The sequence below is a fragment of the Triturus cristatus genome, chromosome 3_2 (assembly GCF_964204655.1).
Source record: "Triturus cristatus chromosome 3_2, aTriCri1.1, whole genome shotgun sequence".
NCBI lineage: Eukaryota > Metazoa > Chordata > Amphibia > Caudata > Salamandridae > Triturus > Triturus cristatus.
In genome coordinates this window covers 184,252,568-184,273,232 of record NC_140584.1, presented here as the reverse complement: position 1 = coordinate 184,273,232, position 20,665 = coordinate 184,252,568, and the positions used below count along the sequence as shown (strand labels likewise).

Genomic DNA, 20,665 nt, shown 5'->3' with positions numbered 1-20,665 from the left:
ATCCTGGGTTTCGGTCAGGCTAGTGTTGCGGCTTCTGGGGCTGATGGCCTCCTGCATCCTACTAGTGCATCACGCCAGGCGGCGCATGCGGGCTCTGCAGTGGGACCTGAAGTTTCAGTGGGCCCAGCATCACGGCAACCTGTCCGACCATGTCTTGATCTCGGAGGGCACTGCACAGCAGTTGCAGTGGTGGCTCACGGACCGCGATTGGGTCAAGGGCAAGAGCCTCTCCCTTCCCCAACCGGAGCATGTCGTAGTGACGGATGCGTCCCTCCTAGGATGGGGTGGCCATATGGGAGAGGCGGAGATCAGAGGCCTCTGGTCTCCGGCGAAGTCTCGTCTCCACATCAACCTGTTGGAGTTGAGAGCGATCCGACTTGCACTGAAAGCCTTCCTTCCTTCTGTCAGGGGAAGTGTCGTGCAGGTGTTCACGGACAACACCACCGCCATGTGGTATTGCAACAAACAGGGCGGGGTGGGGTCGTGGACCCTTTGTCAGGAGGCTCTGCGCCTCTGGACATGGCTGGAACACCAGGGCGTCACCCTAGTGGTTCAACATCTGGCGGGCTCTCTGAACGCCAGAGCAGACGAACTCAGCCGCCGGTGCATGATGGATCACGAATGGCGTCTGAACTCCGAAGTGGCGCAAGGTCTCTTTCAGCGGTGGGGAGAGCCTTGGTTAGATCTATTCGCCACCGAAGAGAACGCGCAATGTCAGCAGTTCTGCGCGTTGGAATTTCCAAGGCGGCACTTGCTCGGCGACGCTTTTCGTCACGAGTGGAGTTGCGGTCTGTTGTACGCCTTTCCGCCTATACCACTTCTGCCCAGAGTGCTGAAGAAGATCAGGCACGACCGGGCCTAAGTCATCTTGGTGGCTCCTGATTGGGCACGAAGGTACTGGTATCCCGAGCTACTCAGTATGTTGTCCGATCCTCCGATACGTCTGCCCCTTCGGGAGGATCTTCTGTCGCAGCAGCAGGGGACGGTCCTCCACCCGAACCTGTCCAGCCTCCACCTCCATGCGTGGAGATTGAGCGGCGGCAGTTGATGCCATATGACTTGCCTCCTGAAGTCTGTGATATCATTCTGGCAGCCAGGCGTCCCTCCACAAAGACGGTATACGCCTGCCGGTGGAACAAATTTGTGGCATGGTGCACAGCAAAGGCTGTGGATCCCCTTTCCGCCCCTCTTTCTGAGGTTCTCCTCTTTCTTCTTTCTTTGGCCCGGCAGGGCTCTGCCCTGGGCACCCTGAAAGGTTATCTTGCTGCCATTTCTGCCTTCTTGCGGCTTCCTGATCAGCCTTCTCTTTTCAAGTCCCCTGTAGTTACACGCTTTCTAAAAGGCATTACTCACACGTTCCCTCCTGTCCCTTTTGTAATGCCTCAGTGGGACTTGAATCTTGTTCTCACATTTCTAATGTGTGCTCCCTTTGAGCCTCTTCATAATTGTCCTCTTCGTCTGCTGACGCTTAAGACTGCTTTTCTGGTAGCCATCACCTCGGCTAGACGGGTGAGTGAGCTCCAGGCTTTATCTTCAAAGCCTCCCTTTCTCTCTGTTCATCCAGACAAGGTTGTCCTTCGGCCTCGTCCCTCCTTTCTTCCGAAAGTGGTGACTCCATTTCATCTTGGGCAGTCTGTCACCTTGCCCACCTTCTTTCCGCCTCCGCATCCTTCCAAAGAGGAAGAGAGGCTCCACCGTCTGGACCCAAAACGTGCGCTCTCCTTTTATTTGGACCGCACAAAGCAGTTCCGGGTGGACGACCAACTTTTCGTTGGATACGTGGGTGCTAAGAAGGGGAAAGCTGTGCACAAACGGACCATCTCTCGGTGGGTCGTTTTGTGCATCAAAATTTGTTACTCCTTGGCAAAAAAGGACCCTCCTGTTGGGCTGCGCGCCCATTCTACTCGGGCCACAGCGGCTACTACTGCTTTGGGACGGGGTGTCCCTTTGCAGGACATCTGTCAGGCGGCGACGTGGGCTTCGCTACACACGTTTGCCAGGCATTATTGCCTTGACAGCCAAGTCCGGAGGGATGGCTTCTTTGGCCGTTCTGTCCTCCAGGACTTTCTGGTGTGATCTTGGTTCGCAGACCCACCACCGGGGATGGTATTGCTTGGGTATCTATTCTAAGGTGAGGAATCTAACTAACGTGTTTCTTTCAGATGAACAAGTTACTTACCTTCGGTAACGATGTATTTGTAAGAAACATTAGTTAGTTAGATTCCTCACCGACCCACCCATCCTCCCCGTTCTGCGAACTGACATCTAGGGTTAAGGTTATCCTTTTCAGGCCCCTAGATTTTATTTTTGGCACCAGTGTCGGTCTTTGCATGGCTCTGCGTTCCTGGCGCGGAAAGCTATGTACAAGAACTGATGTCAGCGTGCGAGGGCGGCGTCTAAGTACTCCGACGACGTCATTCCGGCGCACGACGCCGACGACGGATGCGGAGCCGCAGACGACGCCTAGCGACACGCAAGGGGTATTGCTGACGAAAAATCTTCCGGATCTAGTCTGACGCCTGGGGATATTCTAAGGTGAGGAATCTAACTAACTAATGTTTCTTACAGATACATCGTTACCGAAGGTAAGTAACTTGTTCATCAAGGTCAGAAAAAATCGAGGAGTTAGGCAAAAGTTGGGGGGTGGGGAGACCAACCTAAGGCTGTCAGGCCTAATATAAGCCAAATAGATGTTGCAAAAGAGGTGGAGGGACTGTGAGAAAATATTTATGAGTGGGCGTAGATTTTCTCTAGCCTCTGACTAGTGCACAGAATAAGTTTGACACCTGTAGCACCACCTCCTCAGGACTTTCCTGGACCTGGGAAGAAGATGGCCCTGCTGGACGGAGAATACTCCTCCTCCTCCTCCTGGTATCCAGGGACGTGATCTGCTCTCCAGGGGCCAGGTGGTTGGCCTCCTGTTTACCTGCATCAGAGATGCAAATACCAGAAGGACTCCTAACTCCAGGAGGGCCCAGCTGACTAAAGAGGACTTGACCCCGTAGGAGACCTGACTGGAGAGACCTGGGGCAGACGCTTGGCTTGCCTGAAGAGCTAGGGGCTACAGGACTGACCAGAAGAAGCTTTCACACCAGTTGGAATCTGAAGGTAAAACCTTTGATCAGGACCACCCACTTGTATCCACTAGCTTAGCCAGCCTGCGGTGCAGAGTGCTGGCCCTTCAGCTTTACTTTTACTCAGTAAAACAGCACTAGTACGGCTTGACAGCCAAGGCAGGCGCTTCGCTTAAAATGCGTGACTTTAAATTTCAGTGCTTTGATTCGGACCACCACCACACAGAGTAGACTGTGCCGTCCATTTCACCTGGATTCCCGGCCATTACTAATCGTCCTACTCTTGTGGTAACGCTCATGGAAACTCTGCTTAGTTATTCTTAGGTGTTGGTTTTTAATCAGTTACTTTTTAACTATTCTATAAAGTGCCCCGTACAGTGGCATTATTTCTTTGTGGTTGCTCTCACCTCTGCTTTATTGTGGACGCTGCCTCCCCGGTCCGCCGCAAGCATTTCCTTCTCAATTGTTGCAGAGGGTGGCAGGCTCCTATACACTTCTGGTCCCTCGGGGAGGAGGGAGAATCGCGCAGTTAGCGGTCTAGTGTTTTTCACTAGTACTGCTATTTAACTCCCATGTGTACGCGGACGCGCAGCAGATGCGAGCAGCGGGCGTGCTGCATGCGCGCCAAAGGCAAGCCCATCTCCACCCGACTGCGCCCGGCTGTTTTAATAGAGAACAATCTACCAGTTTTACCTACTCAAAGGAAGCTCTGATAAAGTTGAGAGACTGTGAGAATGATTGTTCTTGTGCTATCTGTCCCTCAGAGTTGGTATGAGCACGCAATTTTCTTGTACCTCCTGTGGCTACTCTATGCGCCTATGCCTAACTTGCTAACTCTAGCACTGGCAAAAAAGAGCGATATAGTGGTCTACTTATAAACGCTCGCTCCCTTATTAAACATAAGCTGGAGTTTGCTATCTTTCTAGCTGAAGCTGAACCCGACTGGGTCCTCATTACCGAAACTTGGGCTAACATAGCCTCAGGACCTGATCTAGTTGATGCTATTCTGGCTAACTACTCTATTCAGAGGGTAGACAGGGTGGGATGCATGGGTGGGGGCCTGGCGATTGTTTTTAAATCACAGTTTAAATGCTTGATGGATTCAGGCTTCAACCTACAAACCTGTGAAGCCCTTCATTTTAAACGTATTATCTCAACCACTTAATCATTCAGGGGATGGCTGATTTATAGAATCCCAGGTTCCTCAAGGAACTTAAACTTCTTCTAGAATGCTTTCTATCAGAGAACTGGTTGACCATTGTGGGTGATTTTAACTTTCTCCTAGAAGAGACGGACAACCAAGATTCTAGCACCTTCTTAAAGGCGCTCGCTAGTCTTGGTTTGCTGTAACTAGCATCTGCTCCCACTCACAAGGCGGGCCACACTCTGGATGGAATCTTCACTAATGATATAAGAATTACTTATCAAAAAGCTATCCCTATCTGTTGGTCCGACCATAGCGTAGTTGCCTTTGATCTCCTACCTTCATCCGTAGCTAGTAATAATAGAACTCTTCACCCTCTGGACATATCTAGAAATTGGAAAGGGGTCTCGGCTGAGACTGTAGCCAGTACTCTAAATAGTATACCCTGTGTAATTCAATAGTTAAGTATGAAGGAATACAAGCTCGCATTAATGAAAGAAAAGTCCAAATATTGCACCCATAAAATAGAAAATTCATCCTCTACTAAAGAACTATTCAGGATAGTACAACTGCTTTCAGACTCTCAACCCAGAGCAAAGCCAGAGATTTCACAAGCCTTTCGTAACCAGCTAGCAACCTTCTTCCACTCTAAAATCATGGATATTTATACATATACAGGTTTTGATTCTAACCCTATGCTGTCCAGTTACTCAGTTGCCTCCAGCTGGCCTACTACAATAACGCAAGGGATGCCATCTGGCTCAATCTTAGAGACCAAAGGTCTCTCCGTCTTCTCTACTCACCCGCCCAAACTGGTCGCACAATATCTTATGAAAACCCATGAATGATCACCACTAGAGGCCTGCCCTCCAGCAGTTCTTCATATGGCGGGCAACATCATAGCCGATCCACTCAGTAAATTAATGAATAATGTGATCCTATCCGGATCCTATCCTCATAGTTGGAAGCAAGTTATCATTAGGCCTCTTAATAAAAGCTAATCTAGACCCCATGGGTCTGGCAAAAGAGTTATTTTGCCAAGTCGATATGGTAATGTAAAACTGCACGCACAGGCTCTGCAATGGCAGGCCTGAGACATAGTTAAAGGGCTACTTAAGTGGGTGGCACAATCAGTGCTGCAGGCCCACATGGAGCATTTCATTTACAGGCCCTGGGCACATGTAGTTCACTTTACTACGGCTTTAAAAATGCCATTTGGGTATAAGCCTATCTTACCATGTTTTAGGGGAAAGAACACAAACACTTTCACACCGGTTAGCAGTGGTAAAGTGCATAGAGTCCTAATACAGGCAAATCAAGGTCAGCAAAAATGGAGGAGTTAGGCAGAAGTTGGGGGGTGGGGAGACCAACCTAAGGCTGTCAGGCCTAATATAAGCCAAATAGATGCTGCAAAAAGAGGTGGAGGGACTGTGAGAAAATAGTTATGATTGGGTGTAGATTTTCTCTAGCCTCTGACTAGTGCACAGAATAAGTTTGACAAGTGTAGCACCACCTCCTCAGGACTTTCCTGGACCTGGGAAGACACTATCTAAAGAAGATGGCCCTGCTGGATGAATAATACTCCTCCTCCTCCTCCTGGTATCCAGGGACGTGATCTGCTCTCCAGGGGCCAGGTGGTTGGCCTCCTGTTTTCCTGCATCAGAGATGCAAATAGCAGAAGGACTCCTGACTCCAGGAGGGCCCAGCTGACTAAAGAGGACTTGACCCCGTAGGAGACCTGACTGGAGAGACCTGGGGCAGACGCTTGGCTTGCCTGAAGAGCTAGGGGCTACAGGACTGACCAGAAGAAGCTTTCACACCAGTTGGAATCTGAAGGTAAAACCTTTGATCAGGACCACCCACTTGTATCCACTAGCTCAGCCAGCCTACGGTGCAGAGTGCTGGCACTTCAGCTTTACTTTTACTCAGTAAAACAGCACTAGTACGGCTTGACAGCCGAGGCAGGCGCTTCGCTTAAAATGCGTGACTTTAAATTTCAGTGCGTTGATTCGGACCACCACCACACAGAGTAGACTGTGCCGTCCATTTCACCTGGATTCCCCGCCATTACTAATCGTGCTACTCTTGTAACGCTCATGGAAACTCTGCTTAGTTATTCTTAGGTGTTGGTTTTTAATCAGTTACTTTTTAACTATTCTATAAAGTGCCCCGTACAGTGGCATTATTTCTTTGTGGTTGCTCTCACATCTGCTTTATTGTGGGTGCTGCCTCCCCGGTCCGCCGCGAGCATTTCCTTCTCAATTGTTGCAGAGGGTGGCAGGCTCCTATACACTTCTGGTCCCTCGGAGAGGAGGGAGAATCGCGCAGTTAGCGGTCTAGTGTTTTTCACTAGTACTGCTATTTAACTCACATGTGTACGCAGACGAGCAGCGGGCGTGCTGCATGCGCGCCAAAGGCAAGCCAATCTCCACCCGACTGCGCCCGGCTGTTTTAATAGAGAACAATCTACCAGTTTTACCTACTCAAAGGAAGCCCTGATAAAGTTGAGAGACTGTGAGAATGATTGTTCTTGTGCTATCTGTCCCTCAGAGTTGGTATGAGCACTCAATTTTCTTGTACCTCCTGTGGCTACTCTATGCGCCTATGCCCAAGTCCTCCCAGGCCATACAGGGTCGGTAAACTTTACAAATAACCTTGCTAACTCTAGCACTGTCAAAAAAGAGCGATATAGTGGTCTACTTTTAAACGCTCGCTCCCTTATTAAACATAAGCTGGAGTTTGCTATCTTTCTAGCTGAAGCTGAACCCGACTGGGTCCTCATTACCGAAACTTGGGCTAACATAGCCTCAGGACCTGATCTAGTTGATGCTATTCTGGCTAACTACTCTGTTCAGAGGGTAGACAGGGTGGGATGCATGGGTGGGGGCCTGGCGATTGTTTTTAAATCACAGTTTAAATGCTTGATGGATTCAGGCTTCAACCTACAAACCTCTGAAGCCCTTCATTTTAAACTTATTATCTCAGCCACTTGCTCATTCAGGGGATGGCTGATTTATAGAATCCCAGGTTCCTCAAGGAACTTAAACTTCTTCTAGAACCCTTTCTAGCAGAGAACTGGTTGACCATTGTGGGGGATTTTAACTTTCTTCTAGAAGAGACGGACAACCAAGATTCTAGCACCTTCTTAAAGGCGCTCGCTAGTCTTGGTTTGTTGTAACTAGCATCTGCTCCCACTCACAAGGCGGGCCACACTCTGGATTGAATCTTCACTAATGATATAGGAATTACTTATCAAAAAGCTATCCCTATCTGTTGGTCCGACCATAGCATAGTTGCCTTTGATCTCCTACCTTCATCTGTAGCTAGAAATAATAGAACTCTTCACCCTCTGGACATATCTAGAAATTGGAAAGGGGTCTCGGCTGAGACTGTAGCCAGTACTCTAAATAGTATACCCTGTGTAATTCAATAGTTAAGTATGAAGGAATACAAGCTCACATTAATGGAAGAAAAGTCCAAATATTGCACCCATAAAATAGAAAATTCATCCTCTACTAAAGAACTATTCAGGATAGTACAACTGCTTTCAGACTCTCAACCCAGAGCAAAGCCAGAGATTTCACAAGCCTTTCGTAACCAACTAGCAACCTTCTTCCACTCTAAAATCATGGATATTTATACATATACAGGTTTTGATTCTAACCCTATGCTGTCCAGTTGCTCAGTTGCCTCCAGCTGGCCTACTACAATGATGCAAGGGATGCCATCTGGCTCAATCTTAGAGACCAAAGGTCTCTCCGTCTTCTCTACTCACCCGCCCAAACTGGTCGCACAATATCTTATGAAAACCCATGAATGATCACCACTAGAGGCCTGCCCTCCAGCAGTTCTTCATATGGCGGGCAACATCATAGCCGATCCACTCTGTAAATTAATGAATAATGTGATCCTATCCGGATCCTATCATAGTTGAAAGCAAGTTATCATTAGGCCTCTTAATAAAAGCTAATCTAGACCCCATGGACTGTAAGAACTACCGCCCCATCTCCTTGTTCCCGGTTCCAGCAAAGATTTTGAAGATGCACCTTAACATCCAGTTGATGGAAACTGCGGAATAGCAACTTTGGCTTAATGATTCCCAGTTTGGTTTTAGGAAACACCATGGGACAGAAACCGCCCTAATATCAGCCACCGACGACATCAGGCACAACGTGGATGAAGGACAGGGGGTGGTGCTGATACTCCTGGATCTGTCAGCAGCATTTGATACCATCTCTCCTACACTGCTGCTGGATAGACTCCAGTGTCTTGGCATCTCTCATCAAGCATTAGCCCTCCTGTCCTCTTTTCTGATGGAATGATCTCAAAGGGTGAAATTACAGCACTTCCACTCTGAGGCCTTTTTCTTACCATGTGGAGTACCACAGGGCTCATCGTTGAGCCCTATGCTTTTCACTCTTTATGTGGCACCTTTAGCAGCTGCTATTCATTCCTTTGGAACGAAGGTAGTGTTGTATGCAGACAACACTCATATCATGGTGTTAATCCCCAAGGCCTCATGCACAATATCAGAGAATATTCTTGGCTGCTTGACTAAAGTGGCAGATTGGATATCATGTAACTTTTTGAAGCTGAATAGGAACAAGACGAAAGTTATGATATTCGGCTCAGGGACATCAAGTTGGAATAGTAATTCCTTAGGAATCTGTCCTACCCCGGGTAAGAAGGCTAAGAACCTTGGAGTACAGATGGACACTGAACTTAACTTTAATGTCCAAATGAATCTTACCATTTCCACCTGCACCTCGATTATAAGTATGCTTAAGAAAATCTTCCCTCTCATCCAGCGGCCAGCACGTAAGCAGGCAGCTCTTGCCCTAGTAATGTCCAGACTTGACTACTGTAACTCGCTGTACCTGGATTCAAACAAAAACACGCAGCATAAACGTGACTTGTTCTGGACATTCACAGAAGACAGTCTGCTGGGAACGGACTAGAAACCCTGCATTGTCTCCCTATCAATAAGCACATTAGCTTTAAATCTCTCTGTATGGTACATAAAGCGTGTCATCTTCCTTATCCTACAAGATTAAAAACCATGTTCAGTTGGCACTCCCCAGGCAGACCCTTCCGCTCATTTCTCCAACTGCTGCTCGTGGTACCGAGAACCAAAAAAAAGAAATGGGGTGATAGAGCATTTTCTTTGGCCGCAAGCAAACTCTGGAATTCCCCTACACATAAGGGCCATCCCTCAGCTCCTGCCCTTTGGGAAGACTCTTAAGACATGGCTTTTCTCCGTGTAATTCTCTGGCTGGTGCAGGTGAAATGGTGACCCTCTTCCGGACGGTTGGTCTACAGCGCCTTGATGCCCTCGGGTGATTGTTGCACATTATACATTTTAAATCAAATCAAATCAGCCATCTTTTGATTGTGGCTGGCATGAATTACACCTAGGTCCCAGTCCACCGCAAACTATTGTTTTTCCATAGTACTTGACTTTTTTTAAGCACTTTCTGACTTCAAACGTTAAAAAATCATATATTTGATTCCCCATAACCAATGTTGATGATCTTGGTGCCTTTTTGCCTATTAACATGTTCTCTAGTTTTGTAAATTGGTTTGGACATTTTATTGTGTTTTTTTCTTAACTTTGAAATTTCTGGTACTGCTTGAGCTTAGCATGCAAACCTCCAGGGTTTGCCTGCTGCCTGTGCCACAAGCTCCCAGGGGTCAAGCAGAAATGTTCTCAGAACTGTGTTTGACTTGAGCAAAGTGGGTTTTTCAAGTTGATAAGGGTATCCCCACCACAAATAATAGCCCATTTCTGACAGGCTTACACATGTTTACCTTTGTTTCCTTCATTATGCCCCAATGGATCCTCACTATGGTTCTGACATTCTTAATGTTTGCTTCTTTCGAGCCTCTTCTTAGTTTTACTGTGACACTTGACCCTCACGACTGTTTCTCAGTGCCATAATTTGTGTATTGTGTGAGCAGGCTGGTGTTGAGGACATATGCATCCTATCTTCTGAATGTAGTGTCATCTTGTCATGTGGGGCAGTCCATCAAGCTTCCTATGTCAGTTTCTCTGCCACATCCATCTAAAGATCAGGAAAGGCTATGCTGTTTAGATCCACTGCATACCCTTAATTTTTACAATGATAGAACTAACGAGTCCTTGGTGTATGATCGGCTGTTTGTTACTTTTGCTAGTGTGGCGAAAGGAGAAGTGATCCATACAGACTTTCTACCAATGGTTTCACCTCTGCATCAAACTTTGTTATGCCCAAGCCAAAAAAGATTCTGCTGAGGGCCTTAGGGCTATTTGCACCAGAGCAAAGACTGCAAAATCTGTTTTAGCTCTGGACATTCTGGTTTTGGATGTGCACCCCCAGCAGACAAATGACCAGCTATCCATATTTTCACCTTACTCTGCTTCAGTGATTCTCAAGTCCACAGAGTTGTTGTTTTGCATGCTTGAGCTAGCAGTATTTCCTGGCTGAAAGTCTACTCCTCAGAACCACCTGGGGAATTGCTTGGTATCAATTAACAATCTGAGAAATCTAAAGGTACATAGGGCATTATCTACCAGAGAGATCATTTTAGAAAGTAAGTAACTTATTTTTCTGAAGGATACTTCTAAACGAAGATTCCTTACCTTCTGGATACCCCCCAGATGCTGTTTTGGATTCAGAGATTCATTCTCAGCAATTTCCTTATGCACTAGTAGGTGACGTAGTGCAGCTCCAAGCTGGGACTGACCGCTCTAGAAGTGACAGTGAGGCAAAATATAACTGCCACCTTTGTGCATCAACGTCATTTCTTTTCTTTCTTTGCCTTCTGACTTCACTACCTCGATTTCTGTCACCTGACAAAAAAACTTTTCTAAAACTTATTCAGTGTGCCAGGGACATATCTCCCCCTAAAATGACAGAGTCCACACCTTGTAAGAATTTCCACAAATATATATATCGGTGATAGACCTTCACGAGGTCTGGCTCTGGTGTCTATCCCCTTGCATGACACAAACTTGTGCGACAAACACGCTTGGATGGATCTGAAGACCATTCAAGACTGCCAGGCCAAACTGAACGTCAGCGAACACCGTAGGAAGGCTTGGAAGGCCTGGTCCTTGTCGAAGTCGAGAATGCAAAAGTGTTCCTACAAAAGGTTGTCATCCCGCTCCAGATCCTCAGATATGTCCAAGAAGAAGAAGTTTAAACATGGCTCCTTTCTTCCCGCCACTCTCTTAAGGAGACTTTGAGTGGATGTCAGGGTATCTCCAGATCTCAATCGCTCACCATGGAACCGAACACCCTCACTAGTTCCAATCCACCAGAGTTCCAGGGTCCATCACCATACTCTGCAGTAGTTTAAAGCCTTCAAGGAGGCTATGTTGCAGATTTTTGGTACCCCTCCAGAGCCCTCTGGTGAAACTTCAGCCCAATGGATCGGAGGAGGCGTCCAGTCAGATTTCCACCAACAGATCCGTCCCCGCTTATGCCTCTCGACCAAACTCCCAGTTCCGTCCCAAATCCAGGGACTACGCCTGCTCCAGGGTCCGCCCTTACTTAAGGGCCTAGCACCCTCTGACACCTCATACCTTGCCAAATTCCACACCAGGGAGAGCCCATAGTTCTTTCAGACTCAGAAATGAATCTGGCGCGAACTTGATTGAAATGCCCCAACCTAGATATTTGTTCCATAACCTCAATCTGACGACACTCTACTGCTACCACAAAGATTTTCCAGTCCGGAGCCACATAACAACAATGATGAATTACAAATGTATGATGGTGAGCCTTTTTGTGGACCTCCAGAAGGCAATGACCTGGACACGTCTCCTGACACTGACCTCAATTCTTCCTCTGACCCCTCTAAAGAGCAATCTTCCAGATTTGCAGTTCTCATGTAAATGTAAATTGATACTTGTATAGCGCACTACTCACCCGCAAGGGTCTCAAGGCGCTTGTACGAATACCGCTGTGGAACCCATCCTGGCTTTCCCTGTGAGGCATCCACTCCTGGGCACCCCCAAGGTGGAGGCCAGGCATCCTTAGCGTTGTGGGGGCTGTTGTGGAGATTAAGCAAGCTATTGCCCAGAGTTGCAGAGTGGGACTCCATGATTGGAATGGCACCGAGGCGAGAATTATCAGGTCCGTGGAATTTTTGAGCCCAAGACCCGCCGAGGCGGGGAATTAAACCCTGGTCCCGGTCCCGGGCTAGACCTCTGCATCAGGGTCTGCCGCTCTAATCATTGCGCCACACTTCTCCATAAGACGGGAAGCAAAAGTCCTTGATCTCCATCGACACCCAGTGAAGGTTAAACCAAACATTCTTACAGAGGTCCTCCAGCCAGAGCAGTCCTCTTCAGAACCACTCCTTCCGTTTAATTAGACCCTCGCATAACTCTTATGGGTCACCTGGGTGAAGCCAGGATCTTGCCCTCCTGTCAGCAGTGAAATAGCCTGACAACACGGGTCAGATCCAAGGGATTCACCTCTCCTCCTGAAACTCCCAATACCAGAGAGCCTTGTGGTTCACGCTTCCACTAACAGGCTAAAACCAAATGTGTTTCCGACACCCACAGGCAAAATGTATGGAGCCCTTCAGGAAACTAGCCTTGCCCTCACATCCATAAATTTGAGTTGTTTCTTGGGCGTTACTTGTACATGTTGTAAGATATGGTGAGCGACATCTTGCCTGCAGCCCCAGATGACCTTCATAACAACTTTGAACAAATGATTCAGAATGGTCAAGACTCAACGAAGTACATTATCCGGTTGGGCCTGGACACAGCAGAATGTCTGGGTAGGGCAGCTGGTACCAGCGTGGTACTTAAGCACCATGCATGAATAAGATCCATGGGCTTCTATAGTGATGTCCAACAATCTCCTGTGGAAATACCATTTGATGGCACCCGCCTCTTTGGAGACATGGCAGATTCTGCATCTGAGTGCTTCAAAGAAAGGAAGTCAACAGTATGCTTTCTTAGCCTTACGCTGCCCGTATGATAGTTCCTCCAACATCGCACCTTTCAAGGCTTCAGAAGGATAATGCAGAGGCCACAGCAGACTTTGCCTCCACAACAAAGGACCTTCCAGTCCTTTCAAGGTATAGGTCTGGGATCCGGCCCATAGAATCCAGACCCACTGAGGTAGTGAATTACCCAATCTCCCACCACTGCCTCTGCTGCAAAATGCGTCAGTGGTGCACTGTCACCACGGGCGGCAAATCATCACTTGAGAAAGATGAGTGATTCAAATTGTTCAATATGTTATGCCCAGCCCTTCCTGCCCACCCCTCCAAACATACCACTCACACTACAATAGCTTCCTGAGGACCACTTGTTCATCCTTCGAAAAGAAGTGCATGCTCTTGTGGAAAAGTCAGCAATAGAAATGGAGCAGGCATCTGAGATCGTAATTGGTTTCTACTCCTGTTAATTTCTGGTGCTGAAGGAGGACAGACGATGTCCAATTTCAGACCTACTCACTCTGCACTTCTTCCTGAAGAAGGACAAGTTAAGGATCCTCACCTTGGCCCAAGTTCTCTCTGCCCTGGATCCAGATGCCTGAGTGGTGGAATTGTATTTCATGGTGCCTATTTCCCTATCCCTATCCTGCAATCCCACATATGCTACCTGCAGTTTTAGGTAGGCCTCGCGCACGTTCAGCTCTCCATGCTCCACTTTGGCCTTACCAGTGTCCCTCGTGTGTTCATGAACGTGACTGTGGTGGTTGCTGCCCATCTGAGAAGGTTGAGAAAACCTGTCTTCATGTACCTTGACAACTGGTTGCTAAAGGATGGCTTGCCTCAAACAGTTGTGATCCACCTCCAGACGATGGCCGACGTGCTGACATCTCTGGGGTTTTCCATTATCATGAAAAAGTCACACCTTCATTGGAGCCATCCTGGACTCTGCTTTCTCTCTGGCTCAATGAGTAAAGGATATGTGGGCTATGGTATTGATGTTTTAGCCCTTACCTTGGATTCTGTGGGAGCAGTTCTGAGGTTTATTGGCCTCTTATTCGCCTGAATCCTGCTAGTGGATTGCACTAGGTGTCACATGCAACCTCTGCTATGGGATCTAAAGTGTCAGTTGGCTCAGCACCAAGAAAACCTCTCAGATTCCATTCAGATGTGAGAGGAGACTGCGAAAGAATTGCAGTGGTGATTGCTGGAGTGCAAATAGACCAGCTGCAGACCTTTCACCCTACCACATCCAGAGCTAACAGTGATAATGCATGCATCATTGCTAACATGCAGAGGCCATCTGAGAGAGGCGGAGATCAGAGGACTGTGTTACCCAATGGAAACCCGCCTTCATATCAACCTGCGGGCTTATTCCACCAGACCCACCACTGCACTGGTGTGTGGGGTGCTGCCTTTAGACATCTGCCAGGCTGCTATGTGGGTGTCAGTCCGAATGTTCACGAAGTAATACTGCTTGGATATCCAGGTCTGGTGAGAGGGGCATTTTGTCCATTCAGTTTTGCAGGAGTTTCTGGTCTGAGCCATTCCACAGACCCACCACCTTGAAAGGTACTGCTTTGGTATCTATTGACAAGCTGAGGAATCTGTGGTTAGAAGTATCCATGGAATGAACATGTTACTTACATTCGGTAACTAATTATCTGATGGATTCTCTAATTGCGGATTCCTCATGGACCGACCCTCCTCCCTGCTCTGTAGAAAGGACTCCTTTAGTCCACATTCAAAAGATTCCATATAGAAATCTGCTTACTGGCTCTGCGTCCGACGGCATGGACAGATATCAGAAAGAAACTGACGTAGACGTTCGGCGGTGACAGTTATATTCTGGTCCGATGTCACTTGACCAATTGTGTGATTTGTGGCAAATGGCTTACTCTCGGATGTCTTAAATTGTAAGTAAGTATAATGTAATTTAAATATAAGTAAAACCGCACTTAAGTGTACATTTTAAATCCTCTCACCACTTCACAGCACTCTGTTGTACTCATGATATGTTTGCACTATGTAAATACTAGTACACATATATATGTACACACATACAATACCAGAGTGACATAACTTCTATTTTGTCCAGATTTGGAGCACTCCATAGGTGTGACATGTTAAAGGCACCCCATCAGTGTACTCTTCCTATATTATGGAAAGACAGTTTCCTGTGGTTTTTTTAACCAAGAAATTGGAAGCCGGCTTCTTGAAGTGTTCCAATCAAGGAACTTAAATCACTTCATCTAGGTTGCAGGTGTTTGCAGTTTTCCTGGCTTTTGGGTGCACACTGGAGTCTACCACATACTATCCTATGAGATTTGTGTGGTCCTAACAAGGTATAGGCCTCCTGAGTTGTAGTGAAAGGTACTGACAGAATAGTATGTCCAGAAGCGCTTCTGCATTTCTCCATCATGGTGTTGGTTCCATAAGGAGAACATGTCTCACTATACAAGATATTTGTACAGAGGTATTGACTGGGGCCAAGTCAAGCGACTGTCACCTGATCAGTGAACTCCTGTTGAACAAACAGGATGTATTTTTCTCGACCTTTGTGAAGACCAAGGTTAGTTGAACTCAACTGTGAAATGTAGCGTGTACAAGCCTACCATGAGTGCTCCAAGTACTGGATTCCCTTCCCAGGTTGTCTTCCTGTCCCAGTGTTTATGCATATTGGTGACCACTTATAGGGTCCTATAGAAAGGTAATGTGCTCGTGGTGTGTGACCTGGATCTGTTATAGGCTATAATTATGCACTTTGGGGCTACCGCCAGCCCGAGTGTGCTGCAAGGGTGGGAGGGGCAACGTGGTTTCCAACTCGGCTAAGAAGGCACAACCAGGATGAGCCTAGGGGCCCGTGATTTGGCAGAATACAAGTTAGGCAATATGAAAATGTATATTGTTCGATGTATGGGCCCTCGCAGCTGACGGAGGGGGGGGGGCAAAACGTATACAAAGAGGTAGGAGCAAGAGGAACACTTCAATCAGAGGTCAAATACTGCAAGACGAGTGCATAAACAGTTTGGACAGGGGGGGGAGTCAAAGGGTGTGCTGGAACACTTTCTCTGTAAGGAAGAATACTGTGAGTTCAAAGACTGCCTGACACTGTGGAGGCCAGCCTAAAGCAAGCAGTGAGTCTCCTGCTGAGATCGTTGGTCCTTCTTGAAGCCAGAGCCCCCCCCCCCCTCCCCCAACCCCTTTAAGCTATTGTCTCCCATGTGAGCTGTACTGTAGAGTGCTGCGCTCCCGTCATCCAGGGAAGAGGGCTGGAGTGGTGTTGGCAGGTACGGGCCCTTCTCCAGTGTATTGGATAAACTTCTCAGAATCTCCTAGACCTAAGGGGGGGGGGGGGGGGCGAGCCCAACGTGTGGTGCGCATCCCTCGGCAAGCCAGCATGCCTGAATCAGGAGATAGAATGAGAGTCCTGCCTCTGAGAAAGCCAGCGTGCACTTTTTGTCTCTGAGGCTCCCTTGTAAAGGTGCGCACCCTGAACTCCCCTTTAAAGGGTCTAACTTGCATCTTAAACCTGGCTGCCATGTTTGCCCTCGAACAGGGAATTCTAATTTTGCTACATCTGATCAGAAACAGAAGTTGTTGTTTGTCTTTTTTTGTCTCCAGCAGCTTTTTGGAGTTTTACATTTTGAGTGGCATAGTGGTGTAGGCTTCTGGGAGTGATCTGTTGTGACCAACAAAAACAGGCAGGTACTATTTGGTTTTAGGCACTCGTGCTTGTTGAGAACATGTTTGATTGAATGCATGGCTGAATGACTATGACGTACGTGTTGAGGACTATCCGTTGCGTTGAATGCCATGTTTGGGTGTCGTCAAGGCTATAAGTGGGATGAAAAAACGGGGGGGGGGGGGGGGGGTCTCTCAACGGAGCAAGGTCTATCTAATTAAGGGCGTGGCTTAAAAACACATACGCTAGAAATCTGTGCTTAGCATAGTGTGCTGCCAACTTGTATGTTGCTGTTTCTGTCATTTCATCCAAATATATGATACAAGTAGCATCGTACCTACAAGAAGTCAGGACTATTGGCTTTGTCAATGGTTGTTAGTTGCATAAGATATATAAGCAGCGACTATGGCTTGAATATAATATTGAAAAAGCTTCCACTTAAAACCCTGGTGACACCACGACAATGCTGCTGCTCCTGAGTTCCAAAAAGAGAAGTGAAATCCAGAGAGAAAATGACTCTCTTTAAAGGATTTCCCTTCCCCTACAGTGCTCACCTGGCATGACGTCATGCCATTACTTCGTCACTACTGAGAAGTGAGCAGTGTGAGCACGCGCACATGGATGTGCCTGCTGTCACTGCAGTCCGCCTGTGAAAGGGCACAACACAGAGCCCGATAGAGACCCGTTTCGAGGCCCCCTTTAAAAAACTGCCGGTGCTCAGCGCCTGTGAGACCCGGCCCACTTAAAGCCTTGGGAGTCGTGAACTTTGTCGGTAAGTCTGTATTGAATCTAAGCTGCGCTTTGTCACCACAGTTTGACTGCAGTGAGTGGAGGTAAACCGATTCATACTGAATGCTGCAGTTGTGTTCATGGTACACATTTGCATTAGGAGTTGGCACTGCGCCGGGCGTCTGATTAACAGAGAAAGCGCGAGTTGACATGCCAAAGCTGGGGACATAAAGTGCAAACAGCCAGCGCGCACGAAATCAATATCTATCTGACAGTTCAGACAGAGACGAGAAAGCTAATCTCACCTGGGAACGAGTCTTGGCAGCAAAGAAGATTTCTGTCCTTTTTTACCGAAAAGGACAAGATTGAGGGTAGGTTTTCGGGCACTCAGCAGCTCATTGAACAGCCAGGGGTCGATCCAGACATTCGGATTTTCTGATAATGAGCTCAAAAGGCGAAAAATGCTATTATCAGAACGTATTGAGCAGGGTGTGCCTGGTCACTTGTCTGATGCACGAAAAACACTGTATTGCCCTGTGCGCAAAATGGCCGTCATTGCACAGTATCAGTAAAGCACGTCCACATCGAGCACTTGACAAGAGGCACACTGTACAGTACTTAATTTGAGCCAGTGGTTTCCGGGCCTTAATTTGAGCCGGTGGTTTCCGGTTCTCAGCACCGGCTCTTAAATACCAGCACCAGCTCTTGTGACAGTCTGCCACAAGGCGGCTCTGTCTGCCTAATTTTGGAGATGATGACCACAACAATAATTAATTATTAATTCAATATACATTAAAAGGACTATTCCCTGCCGCCCAAGCCATTCTTTTAGCTTTTGGGGCCTGAAATAGCCGGCATTGTCACACTTGTAGGAGTGGTATGGGTAGTAGTTGTGTTTTTACTATCATTCGATAGTGCATTAAACCGTTCACGACAAGTAACCTGCACGTTTTTGTTCCAAGTTAATCGTGCCTGGTGTGCATTTTTGGTGCACGCTGTTCATGTAACGTGCACCGAACCAGTAAATCGTGGGCACCGTGCCATGATCAGGCTGATCAAATCATGGCGTGATTATTGGCGTCCATGAGCAGCTTTCCCATGTGCGGTTTGTCTTTGTGCATCGTGCACCTTGCTGATGAGTATACATGTAGGGAGATCAGTTTTGCTTTAACGCCCTTTAATACTGTATGATTTATAATTTATAATGTATGTCATGGCAGAAGGATCCATTGCCCAGGACAGAACAAAACGAAGTTGGTTTACCTTTATTATTTTTTTACTGTTATCAGTTATAAATCGAGAGAATCCACATGTGTTCATTTTTAGTGTTTCTCGTTCGTATTCGATGTTGGGATCATCATGGTCTTGGGCTAAAGCAATATAGGAGCAGTTTCCTCTGTTTCTTTAAGACTGTGCTCGTGTTTAAAACAGACATATTCTATACTCGGGAGCATTAGTTCAAGACATTTGTGCTTCACCCAATCTTCGATGTCGAGGGATCTTTTTGGTGGGGCAATTAAGAGGATTTCTATTTTAAGCGAGTTGAGTTTAAGGTGGTTTCTGGTTAGCCAGTTTGGTTTTTTTTGCAGAGTTGTGTTGAGTAGATGGATAACCTCAGGGGAGGAGATTTTAAGGTATAGTTGGGTGTCGTCTGCATACATGTGGTATTGCACATTGAAAAATTTCAGTTAGAGGCTCTATGAACAGGTTAAAGAGAGTAGGCAATAAGGTGAACCCCTGAGGGACCCCTAAAGTGACAGAAGTGATAGTGGACAAGGATTGGTTAACCTTAATTCTTTGAGTTCTGTTGTGTAGAAATGAGGCTAACCAATTTAGGACAACCATTGAAAATCCCATTCTATGTTCAAGTAATTCAAGGAGGCTGTCATGTTTGACCGTGTCGAAGGCTGAGGATAGGTCTAGGAGGATTAGGAGGCAAGATTTGTTCTGATCTAGCATTTTACGTGTATCATCAATTATGTGGGTAAGGACTTTTTCCATGCTGTGACCCTGACGGAAACAAGATTGGAATTGGTCAATATGATGTAACTGATCAATGTGATTGCATAGCTGGGTATGTACGCATTTCTCAAGGAGCTTTGCCAGAGAGGGGATGGTGGAGATGGGACGGAAGTTATCGGGGTTCGTATGATCCCGTTTTTTTTTTTTTTTTTTTTAGAATGGGGGTTACCTGCCCTGATTTTAGGCAGTATGGTAAAGCCACTTGGCGTAGTGAAGCATTCACTATCTTGGTCCAGAGAGGGATTAAAGAGGTTTTAATCTCATTGAAAATGTTAGCTGGTAGAGGGTCGCAGTAGTGGTTTGACGGTTTAAGTGTTGTTAAGATATTAAGAATGGCATTTTCACAAAGGTTTTGAAAGTGTCCCATGCCGCGTTGTTTTTGAGGGAGAGTCCATGTAGGTCTGGGTGCTGAACAATCATATGCTGGCATCATCGGGAGGTGCTCAATTGCTGTTTGGAGATCACTTTCAATCTTTTTCACTTTCAATCTTTTTAGACTTTTCAAGAAAGAAAGAGGCAAATATGTTGCAGTTTGGCAGCGGAAGGGATCCTATTGTGCAGGGTTTTTTTTTTTTTTTTTAGTAGATTAATGTTTGGGAATTTTGAACAGTTTTCTTTGATGATTTTTGGCTTTGTCTAGTTGAACTCTGAAGAAATTTGCTTTGGAGTTTCTGATGTGATTATTGTAGGTGTTCCTCAGTGATCGCAGGTATTTGAGGTGTTCTAGGGACGGCAAGGATCTCCACACTCGTTCGGCTAGTCTCAAATTGCGTCTTTCTTCTTTTAAGCTCTCATTGTACCATGGTTTGGAGTCTCTAGTGGACAGTCTTTTTAGCTCTAAGGGTGCAACTGTATCAAGAATATCTGCTATTTAGAAAGCATTTCCCATTCTGCCTGAAGACAGCTCACACTTAGTTGTCAGACTAGCCTTATTTATATCCGATTTGATGCGTATTGAGAGCAAATTGTTAATTGCTGTGACTGCAAATGGAGAATTTTATATTAAAAAAAAGTCTTTAAATACAAGAATAATACATTAGTTGCTTAACTAGAAATGTTGCAATGGTAAGTAAGTGT

At 46.7% G+C, this 20,665-nt stretch overlaps 1 protein-coding gene across 1 annotated transcript in view; it reads left to right on the top strand.

The window, feature by feature from the left end:
• Positions 1–20,665, top strand: part of CCDC93 (CCC complex scaffolding subunit CCDC93) — a 1,072,960-nt gene that overhangs the window by 605,616 nt on the left and 446,679 nt on the right. The window lies entirely within an intron of this gene.